Source organism: Myotis davidii, unplaced genomic scaffold (genome assembly GCF_000327345.1).
Source record: "Myotis davidii unplaced genomic scaffold, ASM32734v1 scaffold848, whole genome shotgun sequence".
Lineage (NCBI taxonomy): Eukaryota > Metazoa > Chordata > Mammalia > Chiroptera > Vespertilionidae > Myotis > Myotis davidii.
The window spans coordinates 128,057-142,336 of record NW_006298983.1 but is presented as its reverse complement, the minus strand read 5'-3'; the positions used below and the strand labels follow the sequence as shown (position 1 = coordinate 142,336).

General features: G+C 41.9%; 1 protein-coding gene across 2 annotated transcripts in view; it reads right to left on the bottom strand.

Moving 5' to 3' along the window:
• The window catches only part of KIAA0226L (KIAA0226-like ortholog), a 73,362-nt gene extending 60,019 nt beyond the window's left edge, over nucleotides 1-13,343 (bottom strand). Inside the window, exon 1 of one of the 2 annotated variants that reach the window (XM_015571042.1) lies at nucleotides 13,095-13,343. The gene's annotated coding sequence lies outside the window, so the exon portion shown is untranslated. Of the gene's footprint in view, nucleotides 1-12,432; nucleotides 12,533-13,094 lie in introns of those variants that run through there. The other variant, XM_015571043.1, reaches the window with a different exon arrangement.
• Between the last annotated feature and the right edge of the window lie 937 nt (nucleotides 13,344-14,280).

Genomic DNA, 14,280 nt, shown 5'->3' with positions numbered 1-14,280 from the left:
TATACACTATCCTCATTTACTGTACCTATTTTATTATGCCTTATTTTTTATAGCACTCATCTTCTAGTATCTTACCCATCATCATCAATTTATAACTGATACATGGCATTTACTATGTGTCTGTCACTGTTCTAAATTTTCTATATACACACAACCTATGATCCTAACAACCTAGGATATCATTATATTCATTTTATAGATAAGAAACTGAGGCACAGCTAGTATGTGGGGACAATTTACACCCAGCTAGTCTTGCTCCCAAGTCTACAGTCTTACCCAGAACAGCACAAGGGTGAAGCGAAGACAATGTCAAAAAGCACCAAGCACAGAGTAGCTGCTGAGAATCTAGCAATATCACTGACATTGACATGCTTATCTCACTCAGCCCAAATATCACAGAGAACAAGTCTAAACTAAGAGTAAGCAACGAAAAACAAAACAAAACAAACAAACAAAAATAACCCCAGGAGATCCCAACATAGTGGCCAGCAGGATGGCAGGGAGGGAGAAAGTATGAGTGAGTAAAGGTGTAAGAGGGGAGTGTGTGGGCATATGTGGTGTGTGTGGGGGAGAGTGAGGGAGAGTTATATCTCACATAAGTCTCAGGGGCTGGCAAATCAGGCTCTCCTGGATGCAGAGACCCTGCTACTGCCACAGGCATTTCCAGACCAGTACAGCTCTGGCAGAGAGCCCAGGCCACCTTGAAGAGGGGAAAAGCCAGGAACACAGCCACACCAACATCCATACTGTCCTCGGACAACATCCTAAACTCATGCAGTGAGCTGCTGGTCAGCCATAACTTGCAAGGAATGACTGCCACACCCCTGCAGTGAGTGGCATGCTACCTTGCCTCGGGCTCCCAGACATTCACAGTGAGCACACACCAGAGAGAATTCTTGCACCTCCCTGCACTGCACTAAAGGACCCTGTGCTCCAGGATCCCACTCTTTCAGACACAACACTGAGTTCACACCAAGGAGACCCCACGTACCCCCCTGCCCAGGCCTGTGCTGATGGTCCAGTTGGAGACACCTGGCACAGTGCCCCACCCAGACCCCATGACCACGCTGATGGTGCAAGTCAGAGGTACCCAGCATGGCACCTCACCCAGGCCCTAGGACCTCACTAAATGTGTGAGCCAGAGGCACCCAGCACCCCACCCAGGCCCCAGGACCATGCTAAATGTGTGAGCCAGAGGCCCCTGGCACCCCACCCAGGCCCCAGGACCGAGCTGATGGTGTGAGACAAGGTACCTGGTGTAGGACCCTGCTCAGGCCCCAGGACCATGCTGATGGTGTGAGCCTGAAGGACCTAGGGCACCACCCTTTCCTGGGCACCAGGTCTGTGCAGTGAATTGCATGCCAGAAGTCTTTGGGACCTCATAGGGAATCCCACACCAGAGAAATTGTACACGAGCCCCTACAAACCCCCAGCATCTGCAACAGACAACTGAGGGACCAGGCATGTAGAGGAAGGGAGTAAAACTCAGAGCAGAGACAATAAAGGCATGAGAGTCAAGGCAGACCCAACCTCTGGGCTAAGGATCCCTGGCCCATTGGACCGCTAGGGGCTTCAACCTCTTGGACCTCAAGCAGGTTGCCCAGGGCCAGAAAGAGAGAGCTACTCACATTACATAGAAACAAATACAAAGGGACAGCAAAAATGTGGAGACAAAAAAACAATGCCCAAAGGAAAGAAAAGGAGGAATTGCTCAAAAAGGAATTAAATGAAATGGAGGCAAGCAATTTGTGAGAAAGAATTCAGAGTAATGGTTCTAAGGATGTACAAATGTCTGGAAAGAAATATACCAACATATGTAAGAATCAAAAGGAAATGAAGAATGACATAGCTGCAATAAAGAACACAATGGAAGGTTTCAACAGCAGACTAAAAGAACCTGAGAACCAAATCAGTACGTTAGAAGACAGAGTAGGAAAAAATCACCCAATCTGAACAGGATTTGAGGGGGGAGGGGGAGATTAAAAGCAGGAGAGTTTAAATGAAAAGAAGCAACATTCGCATAATAGAAATGCCAGAAGGAGAAGAAGCTGATCAAGGAATAGAAAACCTATTTGAAGAAATAATGACAGAACACTTCCCTGACTTGGGGAAGAAAAAAGTGACACTGCACAGAGAGTCCCAAACAAGATAAACTCCAAAATACCCACACTAAGACATGTAATTACAATGGCAAATGGTAATGACAAAGAAAGAATTTTAAGGACTGCAAGAGAGAGACAGAAAGTAACCTACAAGGGATCTCCCATTAGACTATCAAATGATTTCTCAACAGAAACACATCAGGCCAAAAGGGAATGGAATTAAATATACAAAATGATGAAAACCAAGCAACTGAATCCAAGAATACTATACCCAGCAAGACTATCATTCAAAATTGAGGGTGAAATCAGGAACTTCATAGATAAAAACAGGCAAAGGGAGTTTATTACAACCAAACCAGCAATGCAAGAAATACTAAAAGGACTGGTGTAAGAAGAAGGAATATAAAGAGAGGGAGAAACACAGACATAAAGGAGAAAAATGGCAACAAATTAGTACCTATCAACAATAACCTTAAAAGTAAATGGATTAAATACCCCAATAAAAACACATAGAGTGGCAGAATGGATAAGAATACATGACTGATATATATATGTTATCTACAAGAGACACACCTCAGAACAAAAGACTCACACAGACTGAAAGAGAAGGGATGGAAAAAAAAATTTCATGCAAATGAAAATGAAAAGAAAGCTGGGCTAGCAATACATATATCTGACAAAATAGACCTCAAAGTGAAGGCCATAACAAGAGATAAGGAAGGCCATTTCATATAAAAGGGATCCATACAACAAGAGGATATAACTCTGATAAAATATATGCACCCAATAGAGGAGCACCCCAATACATAAAAAAAAAATTTTGGAAGAGATCACAGGTAAGATGGACAACAATACAATCATAGTAGGGTACTTTAATACCCCATTGATATCACTGGATAAATTTTATAGGCAAAAAGATCAACAAGGAAACAACAAGCCTAAATGACTCACTAGGTCAAATGGAACTAATTGACATCTTCAGAACATTTCACCCCAAAGCTACAGAATATACATTCTTCTCAAGTGCACATGGGATATTTTCAAATATAGACCACATGTTAGGACAGAGGCTAAGCCTCTAAAAATTAAAGAAGGTTGAAATTATATCAAGCATACTCTCTGATCACAATGGCATAAAATTAGAAATCACCTATAATACTAGTAAAAACAAGCAAACACATAGAGGTTAAATAGCAAGCTATTAAACAAAGAAGAAATAATAAACATCCTGGAAGCAAAAGAAAATGAAAACATAACAACTCAAACTCTCTGTGACACAGCAAAAACAGTCCTCAAAAAACAAGAAAAACTAGTAATAAGTTATCTAACCTTACAACTTAAAGAATTAGAAAGAGAGCAACAAGAAAAGTAAGTATAAGATGTCCCAAAGCTCACACAAGAAGTAATTTTGATAGAAAACACAGGTTTATAATTAAAAATTGTAAATTTTTTATTGATTCATAAAGGATATAGTATAAGGTTATATATGGAATAGCATATCGGGTAAATGGCCTCCACGGCTTTGCTGGCACATATGCACTCTTTTTGTTGAAATTTTCCATGACCGTTTTTGCATAAATGTGGCTGAATTTTGTTGATACAGCACTCAATTTCCTCCTTCAAGTGTGGGTGGTCGTGGGCTTGTTGGCATAAACCTTAGACTTCAAAAAACCCCAAAGAAAAATGTTCAACGGCGTTAATTCGCATGATCTGGGCAGCCAATTCTGGGAAATTAAATGACCAGGAAATGAGTCATGCAGTAATTATTTCTCGAGCTGTATGGCATGTGGCACCGTCTTGTTGAAACCACATGTCGTCCACATCCATATCTTGCAATTTAGGCACAAAAAACTGGATTATCATGTCACAATAGCGAGCACCATTAACTGTTATTGCCTGAACAGCCACATTTCGGTCATGGAAAATTTCAACAAAAGAGTGCATATGTACCAGCAAAGCCGTGGAGGCCATTTACCTGATATGCTATTTCATACGTAACCCTATACTGTATACTTTATGAATCAATAAAAAATTTACAATTTTTAATTATAAACCTGTGTTTTCTATCAAAATTACTTCTCGCGTGAATTTTGGGACAACCTTTAGAAGGAAGAAAAAATAATAAAGATCAGAGTGGAAATAAATGACATAGAGACTAAAAAAAAAAGCAATACAAAAGATCAATAGGACCAAAAGCTAGTTGTTTGAAAGGATAAACAAGATTGATGAACCTCTAGCCAGGCTCACTAAGAAGCGGAGAGGACCCAAATAAACAAAATCAGAAAAGAAAGAGGTGAAGTAACAATCAACACCACAAAAATACAAAGGATTGTTAAAAAAAAAATGAGGAACAACTCTACACCAACAAACTGGAAAACCTAGACAAAATGGACATATTCCAAAAAAAGTGCAATCTTCCAAAACTCAATCAGGAAGAATAAGAAAGCCTGCATAGGCTGATAACTACTGATGAAATTGAAGCAGTAATAAAAAAAATTAAAAAAACTTCCAGAAAACAAAACCCTGGTCTGGATGGCTTCACAGGGGAGTTTGACCAAACATTCAAAGAAGAATTAACACATATACTCCTCAGACTATTCCAAAAATGTTCAAGAGGAAGGAACACTTCCAAGCTCTTTTTATAAAGCCAGTATTACCCTAATCCCCAAACCAGATAAAAGCACTACAAAGAGAGATCATTACAGGTCAATATTCCTGATGAACATAGATGGTAAAATCCTCAACGAAATATTAGCAAGTCACATTCAGCAATACATTAAAAAGATCAGAAACCATCACCAAGTGGAACTTATTCCAGGGATGCAAGGCTAGTACAATATCCACAAATCTCTAAACGTGATATATCACATAAGCAAATTTTAAGACAAAAAGCATGTGATCATATCAATTGATGCAGAAAAGATATTTGACAAAAACCAACACCCTTTTTTTATTGTCTTTAAATATATTTTTATTTATTTCAAAGAGGAAGGGAGAGGTAGAAAGAGATAGAAATATCAATGATGATGAGGGAATCATTGATCGCTTGTCTCCCTCACACCCCCTACTGGGGATCAAGCCCATAACCCAGGCATGTGCCCTTGCATTAATGGAACCTGGAACCCTTCAGTCCGAAGGCTGATGCTCCATCCATTGAGCCAAACGAGCCCAACACACTATTTTGATAAAACTCTCAGCAAAGTGGAAATAAAGGTATCATACTTCAACATAATAAAAGCCTTATATGACAAACCTACAGCCAACATCATACTCAATGAGTAAATACTAAAACCATTTCCCCTAAGAACAGGGATGCCCACTTTCACCACTCCTGTTCGACATAGTACTCAAAGTGCTAGCCATAGCAAAGAGGTAAGAAGAAGAAATAACAGGCATCTAAATTGGAAAAGAAGAAGTAAAACTGTTATTATTTGTACATGACATGATATTGTACATAGAAAACCCTAAAGACTCCATCAAAAAACTATTGGATTTAATATATGAATTTTGCAACATAGCAGGTTACAAAATTAACTCCTAGAAACCTATGGCATTTTTATACACCAATAATGAACTCACAGAAAGAGAAACTAAACAAGCAATCCCATTTACGATTGCAACAAAAAAAATTAAGATACCTAGGAATAAACTTAACTAAGGAGATAAAAGACCTGTACTTGAAAAACTACAGGATTCTGAAAAAGAGATAAAGATATAAGCACGTGGAAGATTATATCGTGTTCATGAATTGGTAGAATCAACATTATTAAAATGTTTATACTACCCAAAGTGATCTATAGATTCAATGCAATCCCCATTAAAATAACAACAGCATATTTCACAGACCTAGAACAAACTCTCAAAAAATTTATATGGAATAAAAAAAAGACCCCAAATAGCTGCATCAATCAAGAAAGATTTATATGGTTGGAGGGATCACAATACCATAAATCAAGTTATATTACAAAGCCACTGTAATCAAAACAGTCTGGTACTGGCACAAGAACAGATATATAAACCAATGGAACAGAACAGAGATTGACCCAAGCCATTATGCTCAATTAATATTTGACAAAAGAGGCAAGAGCATACAATAGAGTCAAGATGGTCTCTTCAATAAATGGTGTTGGGAAAATTGGACAGATACATGCAAAAAAATGAAACTAGACTGCCAAATTACACCATACATAAAAATAAACTCAAAATGGATAAAAGACTTAAATATAAAAAGGGAAACCATAAAAATCTTAGAAGACTCCATAGGCAGCAACATGTCTCATAGCAATATGTTTACCGATACATCTCCTAGACAGTGGTCAGCAAACTCATTAGTGAACAGAGCCAAACATCAACAATACAACGATTGAAATTTCTTTTGAGAGCCAAATTTTTTAAACTTAAACTATATAGGTAGGTACATTGTTATTAACTTAACTAGGGTACTCCTGAGGCTTAGGAAGAGCCACACTCAAGGGCCAAAGAGCCGCATGTGGCTTGTGAGCTGAAGTTTGCCGACCATGGTTAGGATAATGGAAACTAAGGATAAAATAAACACATGGGACTACATCAAAATAAAAAGCTTCTGACAGCAAAAGAAACCATCAACAAAACAACAAGAGAGCCCACTGCATGGGAGAACATATTTGTCAATGTTACTTCTGATAAGGGTTTAATCTCTAAAATTTATAGGAAACTTATACAACTTAACAAAAGGAAGATAAACAATCCAATTAAAAAAATGGGTAAATGACCTAAATAGACACTTCTCGAAAGTGGACATACAGAAGGCCCAGAGACATATGAAAAAATGCTCAAAGTTACTAATCATCAAAAAGGTGCAAATTAAAACTACAATGACATATCACCTCACACCTGTCTGAATGGCTACCATCAACAAATCAACAAATGACAAGGGCTGGAGAGGATGTGGAGAAAAGGGAACCCTACTACACTGCTGGTGGGAATGCAGACTGGTGCAGCCACTATGAAAAACAGTATGGAGTTTCCTCAAAAATTAAAAATGGAACTCCCATTTGACCCAGTGATCCCAATTCTAGGAATATATCCTAAGAGATTTGAAAAACCAATGAGAAAGAATGTATGCACCCCGTTGTTCATAGTAGTGCAATTTACAATAGCTAAGATTTTGAAACAACCTAAGTGCCCATCAGCAGATGAGTGGATTAAATAACTGTGGTACATCTACACAATGGAATACTATACTGCTGTAAAAAAGAAAGAACTCTTACCATTTACAACAGCATGGATGGACCTGGAGAGCATTATGCTAAGTGAAATAAGCCAGTCAGAGAAAGATAAGTATGACATGATCTCACTCATTTGTGGAATATAATAAACATAACATAAACTGATAAACAAAAATAGATACAGAGACATAGAAACATTGAACCAATCATCAAACCTCAAGAGGGAACGCAGAAGAGGGTCTGGGCGGGGGGTGGGGGGGCGGTCTTTGGGAAGGAGAAGGTTAAGAGATCAAAGAATTTGTATGCATATAAGCATAACCAATATAACCAATGGACACAGACAATAGAGGGGTGAAGGCCTGGGCTCGGAGGTGTGGGTGGGCTTGAAGAGGTCAATGGGGAGGGAAAGGGGACATATGTAATACTTTAAACAATACAATTTTTTAAAAATAATAAATAAAATCATAATTTTATATGTGAAAATAAAAAAATAAATAAATGCTGCATTAAAAAAACTGCCACAGATTTTATATAGGTACTAGGGCAGTTTAAGTCTGAATTTGTTATCTTGCAAAATCAAAGAATGAAGTCTCGGACAAAAACAGTCAGTGGTAGCAAAGTTTATTGAGAAAAGCCAGGCCTGGAAAAGGTGCAGCTGGGGTTCCAAGACCAGGCCAGTGTCCAGAGCTTCCTTTCCACGTTATAGGCAGGAATAGTTCAGCATCCAAGCTAATTAAAGTCTAAGTCCACGTGTGAAGTCCCACATGGCCATAAGCCACATGGGCAACAGGTAGCACCTCTCATGCCATCAACTCAAGAACCTAGCACGCAGGGGAGGAGAGGCAGCCTTACTAGTTCCTGATTGGTCTTTTCAAAGAATTCTGCCTTAATAACATTCTTGGGATTGGTTAGATGCCTCACTGTCTTGTAATTGGTTATCTGCAAGCTTCCTGTCATAAAGTTCATGCCTCTTGCATGTGCCCTTCCTTCCCCACCAAGTTGGGATGCCTTAGTAACTCCACCTAGTTGGGTTCCTGTCTTTCTCCTCCCTCCTCCTCCATGATCCCAGTCCCTATCTAGCTTCCCTCAGTCTCTCAAAATGATTTAACAATTGAGCAATATTGTTTAAAACACTCTTAAAATATGCATTCACAAATGTTCAATTCTCCTCACCTACCAGATTTAAAGTGGCCATCTGTACTAAAAGCTGTCTTCTAAGAACAATCCTACATAATAAAAGCCTAATATGCTAAGTGTCTGGTCATCCGGTCAGCCATTCAACCAATCAAAGCATAATATGCTGATATGCTAAGGCTGCTCATGATCTCACTCATTTGTGGAATATAATAAACATAACAAAAACTGATGAACAAAAATAGATCCAGAGATCTCGCTATGACGTGCACTGACCATCAGGGGGCAGACGCTCCTACCAGAGGTTAGCTTGCTGCTGGGGTCGGGTTGATCAGGACTGAGCAAGATGGGCCGGACACGCCCTGGAGCCCTCCCATGGTCCCTCTCCGGCTGGCCAACCTCCCATGTCCCTCCCCAGCCCCGATCGTGCACTGGTGGGATCCCTCGGCCTGGACTGCGTCCTCTTGCAATCTGGGCTGAGGGACCCCCCCTGCCCCAGCACATGAATTTCGTGCACTGGCCTCTAGTTTTCAAATAAAGAGAGAATAGGAAAGTACTTTATATATATTTTCAGGACTCAGTTGATTTCTGTTCTATTATACTTTGTTAGAACAAAAGAAGGTAGGAAAAAGTGTAAAGATAAAAATATTAACTCCACTCTCCAATTTTCATCACCTGAATAAACTAGAGAAAAGCATCTGCTGACTGTGGGTGTTTTTCAATGTTACCTGTGAGGAGGAGTAAATAGAGTTGCCATCCCAAAATATGCTTCTTTTAGACTGGTTAATTTAAAAAAACAACAAACATAGAGAAGCTCTGAAAACCAAGCAGAAATTACCCTTTGTAAAAGGACATTTATCTAAGGTCATTTGTAGAGGAAATCTCAATTTTTAAAAGTGTTTCTCTCACTGCACCAGGAAGAAGAGGCTATCTAAATCTCTAGAATAAGTTGTCAATGAAGAAAGCAAGGACCTAAATCTACATAATAATCTTACTGTTTGCTATGCTATTTCTGGTAACCTCCCATATCTGACTCTTTACTCTCAATTTCTTTTGTCTTTAGCTGAAAGTGGTATTTAAGGTGGTGGCTTCTGACATTTTGATAAGTTATTCCGTTTTCCTGGGTCTCTCCCATCTATACAAGAGGTAGACTTGTTATTAAACTTTAACTTGTTTTTCTCCTGCTAATCTGTCTCATGTCAATTTGACTATTAGACCAGCCAGAAGAACCTAAAAGTGTCGAGGAAATGCCTCCTCTTTGACAAAGCAAACAACAACAACAACAACAAAAAAAAACCTTTGAAGTTTCATTTATACTTAACTCTTTTAATAAATGTAGGGCGGATGATCCAAGAACAAAACTCAAGTTATTATAGGGGGGGGAAATCAACAATGTTCAAACTTAATTCAGGCAAATCACATGAAGTGTGTTGGTAATTTTGTAACTGCAGCAATTTCCTCTCTTCAATATGACCTTTTCTTTTTTGTTTCCTCTTGATTCAAAATGTCCTTGTCCAGCCTAGGAGCACCATGACTCACCTGCCTCCCTCTTTCCTTGCCTGTCCACTCCCTTAGTCATTTAGCCCTTAGGACACCAGATTCTGGTTGGCATCTAACAGTCTAAGGAACAAAGGCTGGGTCTGCTGACCATACAGACAGAGTTTCAGTCACATCTAGGCCCAGTTGTGTTTCAGCTCCACATCCAGAAAGGCAGAACAACCCTACTAACCACACCCTTGCTAAGCCAGACAGAATGGTCCTATGGCTGACATCAGGACCAAATGCATGACCCTAACTCCCTTATTCATCATGATTATTGTTTTCCCCTGTATAACCCATCCCCTAGAAACCACTGGGGAGGCAGGTTTTAGAGAACTAGCTCACCTGTGTCTCTGGGCTTGGTGCCACTTCCTTAAAAAAAACCCTTACTTTCTTCGCTGCAAACTCCTGTTGGCATTTTATTGGGCTTTGATGTGTGTAGGTAAACAAGCCCCTTCAGCTCCATAACAATTTTTAGCTTCTATTCATTTGCCATTTTCCAGCCTAATGTTATAGATGACAAAAATATGTGACTCTTGATTTTTATCTCTCAGAATTATTTCACTTCCACAGTTCATACTTCTGGTGAGAAATAAAGCATTCAGTCAATATGGAATCATTATCATCACTTGTAGATGAAAAAAATGAGGGGCAGAAAAAGGAAGAAAAGTAAACACCACATAGCAACCCAGTGGCATTCTCAGGGTCCAAAGTCTGGAACCTTGTTCCAGAGCCTTTAGTGGCATCCCTCAGGCCACCCCTATGTGTGGGATTAAACACAATACAGAAGTTAAAAAAAGAGTCCCAATTTTAATTTTTATACCAGTATGAGAGAAATGAATTATTAGCCCTGTCATCTTGGGCAAAGCTCTCTGCTTCAGTTTCTTTACAGGATTATTGTGAGAACTAGATGAATTGTATCATGCATATCTCAGTCTGACACACAATATACTATAAAATTTAGCTTTATTATCACCATCAGTGTGATTTTATAAAAACTTACAGTTTAGTTTAAGTCAGCATAATTAAGGAGATCTAGTTTTATTTACCAACCTCTTAACTGAGGGATTCTTCAACTCCTGTTTGTTAATCAAAATGGAAAAAACAATCAGAAGCCTTATTTGGAATCATGGTAAGATACAATATGACACACAGGCACTAGTATCGCTCATGTTTATAATCTCTGGCAGGCTGGACATGCTTATCTAAAAATAATTGCTTAAATTTTAACAGTAATGCATCCAACCATGTGAATCTCATTTCCATATCCATCTAAATTTAGTAATGAGGGAAACTATTCAAAGTTGTCAATGCTATTATTATTTGTATTTTTTCAGATGGGGGGGTGTAATACTCCTTCTGGAGCACTCGACTTATCTTCCTCTAAAGACCATTCAAATGAAAATGACATTCTTGATATTTATACTTGGCTCTGACAGAATCTCCCATGTCAGAAATCAAGAACTCCAACTTCAGAAAGCAAGCAATATTTTCAGAGTTAAACAGGTCTCACGAACAACATGTCTAATCAAATCTAACTCCCCAGAGGCCGCGGCTCTCAGTTTTCATCTAGGATCCTAGCAGCTCCCCCACTTTGTACAGGCCCTCGAGAAGCTGAACTACCCTCCCTCCAGTTATCTTCCAAACCACCCAGTGAAAGCAGAGCAAGTTATTTTCGCACTTCTCACAACAGCAAGTGAAGTTCAAGCGCAAACCGAAGTTCACTGCTATTCGACCTTAGGAAAGAGTCTAAGAAACTCAAGTTTCCCGACCCCTCACTTCTTTGCACTTTCCCACCACAACTTCACTCAAAGATCCTTCCAAAGGGCAGCTATTGGATACGCCCTTTCCTTTGAGTCTTAATTCCTATTGGGGCTAAATAACCCCTCCTCTGAAAGTTCTCCACGTTCTATAAACTATCAATTTCGCAGGGGTCTGTAGCAAATCCCACCCCACCTCGCGATCCCGGTCAGGTGGGCGGGGCAAGGATAAAATGCAGCAACCCCGCTTTTTCCTGGGCAGTCTCTGCAGGCGCGCTCAGAGCAAAGCGTACTTGGTGCTTTCATGCTGCAGCCTAGCTTGGTTAAGTTCGGGAGAGGGTCCTCTGCGGGCGCACTTTTGAGGAACCGAGAAAAGCCATCGAATCCGGAACACGGCGCCTTGAACCAAGCGGGGCGCAGGCTTTGTGCCAATAGTCGTCCCCAGCAAAAGTGCTTTGAGGTCCCGTTCTGGCCCTTCCAGACCCAGGCCAGCAGAGTCGCCCTCCCTTGCAAGTCAATACAATAAAAATCCGCCACCCCTGCAGGGGAGCCGCTTCCTACCTTCTCCAAAGGCCCGCAGAGCTGCCAAGACCTATCCTGGGATCCCTCAGTCTCTGGCGCCCATCCTTCCCCCTCACCTCCCACCCCAACCCATCCCACTTCTCTCGCCACCCGCACGGCGCGACCCACCGGGAGGTGGAAAGCTGCTCCCTGTGCGCGACGCGTTGGTCTTGGCTCGCGCCGGTCCAGCAGCGGAGCGAGGGCCCCGCGCCCCCCGGCTGTAGAGACAGCGGGAGCGAGGAGCGAGGAGCGAGGAGCGAGGAGCAAGGAGCGAGGAGCAAGGAGCGGAGCCCGGGCTCCGCCACGCCCCTCCCCCAGCCCAGGGAATCCGGGCTTGGGAGGCAACCCTAGAAGCTCCCTGGGATCGCCGCGCGGCTGTCGCGCTGACTGCGCAAGGAGAAGCCGGGGAAGAGCTGGAAGGAACTTGGGCCCCCATCACCCTCCCCATCTCCTTCCCCTTCCCCTCGCTGCTGTGTCCTCTGCCCCATCCCTCCCCAGGGCCCTGGACGACGTGGGCTGGGGACAGCCGGAAGCAGTTGTGCTCCCCTCTTGTCGTCCTTCCTCCCAAAATCTCGCCCTGCCCTCGCTGGGAGCCCAGACGGGACCGCGCTTTCAAAGGTCGAAAAGAGCGGTATGTAGACGTGGAAGACATAAATTCCCAGCCCCAAATGCCCTGAGCAGCAGTGTTTAGCATTTGGTACAGTTGCCAGAAATGAAGAATGATCCTCATGAGTAATTTGGGTTAAAGTCTGCACCAACATCAATGGGCCCAGCAGGGAGCTACGACTTACCCATCACGGAGCCAAGTGTTTTCAGACCTCAGCTGGCCCGGAGCCCCATTCCGAGGACTGCACTGTCAGTATTTGTCCACTGGCGGCGAAGGTTTGGAATCCCATCACAGCTGTGCCACGGAGAGCGTCCAGATCGGGTGGGTGCTGGGGAGAAGCTGCCAAACAATACAGAAAGTTTCACAAACAGAAACCTAAGCCCTGACTGTTAGTAAAGCTGACCGCAAGCCTTCCGCCGCCCCCACAGGGCGTTCAGCGCTCTGCAGAAGCGCCCTCGCCTGTCTTGGAGAAAGGATGTCCCAGTTACCTGCCCCGTGACAAGCGCAGGTGAGCTGGTCCCGGCTTGCTTAGAAGAGTCCCTTCAACTTGGTGAAACCACACCTTATCGCACTAACTATGGTTCCTTAGCTTTGTTCTTTGTCACTTTCACATGTGGAACCACATCACAGGTATTTGGAGGTAAATTTACCGGTGGAACACCACCCTCCTTGGCATAACCTGGCCTGGAGGTTAAGGCGCAGTACCGCGTAGTTGCTGCTGGTTCAGATGAAGACAGCAGGAACCAATATCGCAAAGCCAGGTCAATAGTAGCTGTCAATCACGCAGCTTCCGTTGAGAGCAGCTGTGTGTAGCTTAGACCTAAACGAACTCTGGACATTTGGGGTTTTGTCTCAGGAGTTCAGACTGACTGGGAAGGGCTTACATTAAACTAAATCAAAAGAAGTGGGTGTGGGATGTGTGCTAATATTTGTTGAGTATCTGCTATGTGCCAGGTACTTTTCCTAATTATCTTAGGCAATCGTATCAACATCTCTGAGAATAGCAAATCATTTATTCCTGTTTTGCAGAGGAGGAATCTATGGCTTAGAGAAGTTCAGTTACTTGCCCAAGGTCACACAACTAGTAAGTAGCAGATTCAGGATTTGAAAGCAGATGTATCTAACACCAAACCCTATCTCCACTAGCAAGACAGAGAATAACGAAATGAAGGGACCAAGTAAGAGCCTCTTTTAGGATATGAAAAAGAAGAGGAATCAAGAAGATGCCAAGAGAAAGAATCCTATATAATAAAGAGGTAATATGCAAATTGAATGTCACACCCTGGCACAAGATGGCCACTCCCATGTGGTTACAAGATGGCTGGCAGGGGAGGGCAGTTGGGGGCAATTGGGCTGGCAGGGGAGCAGTT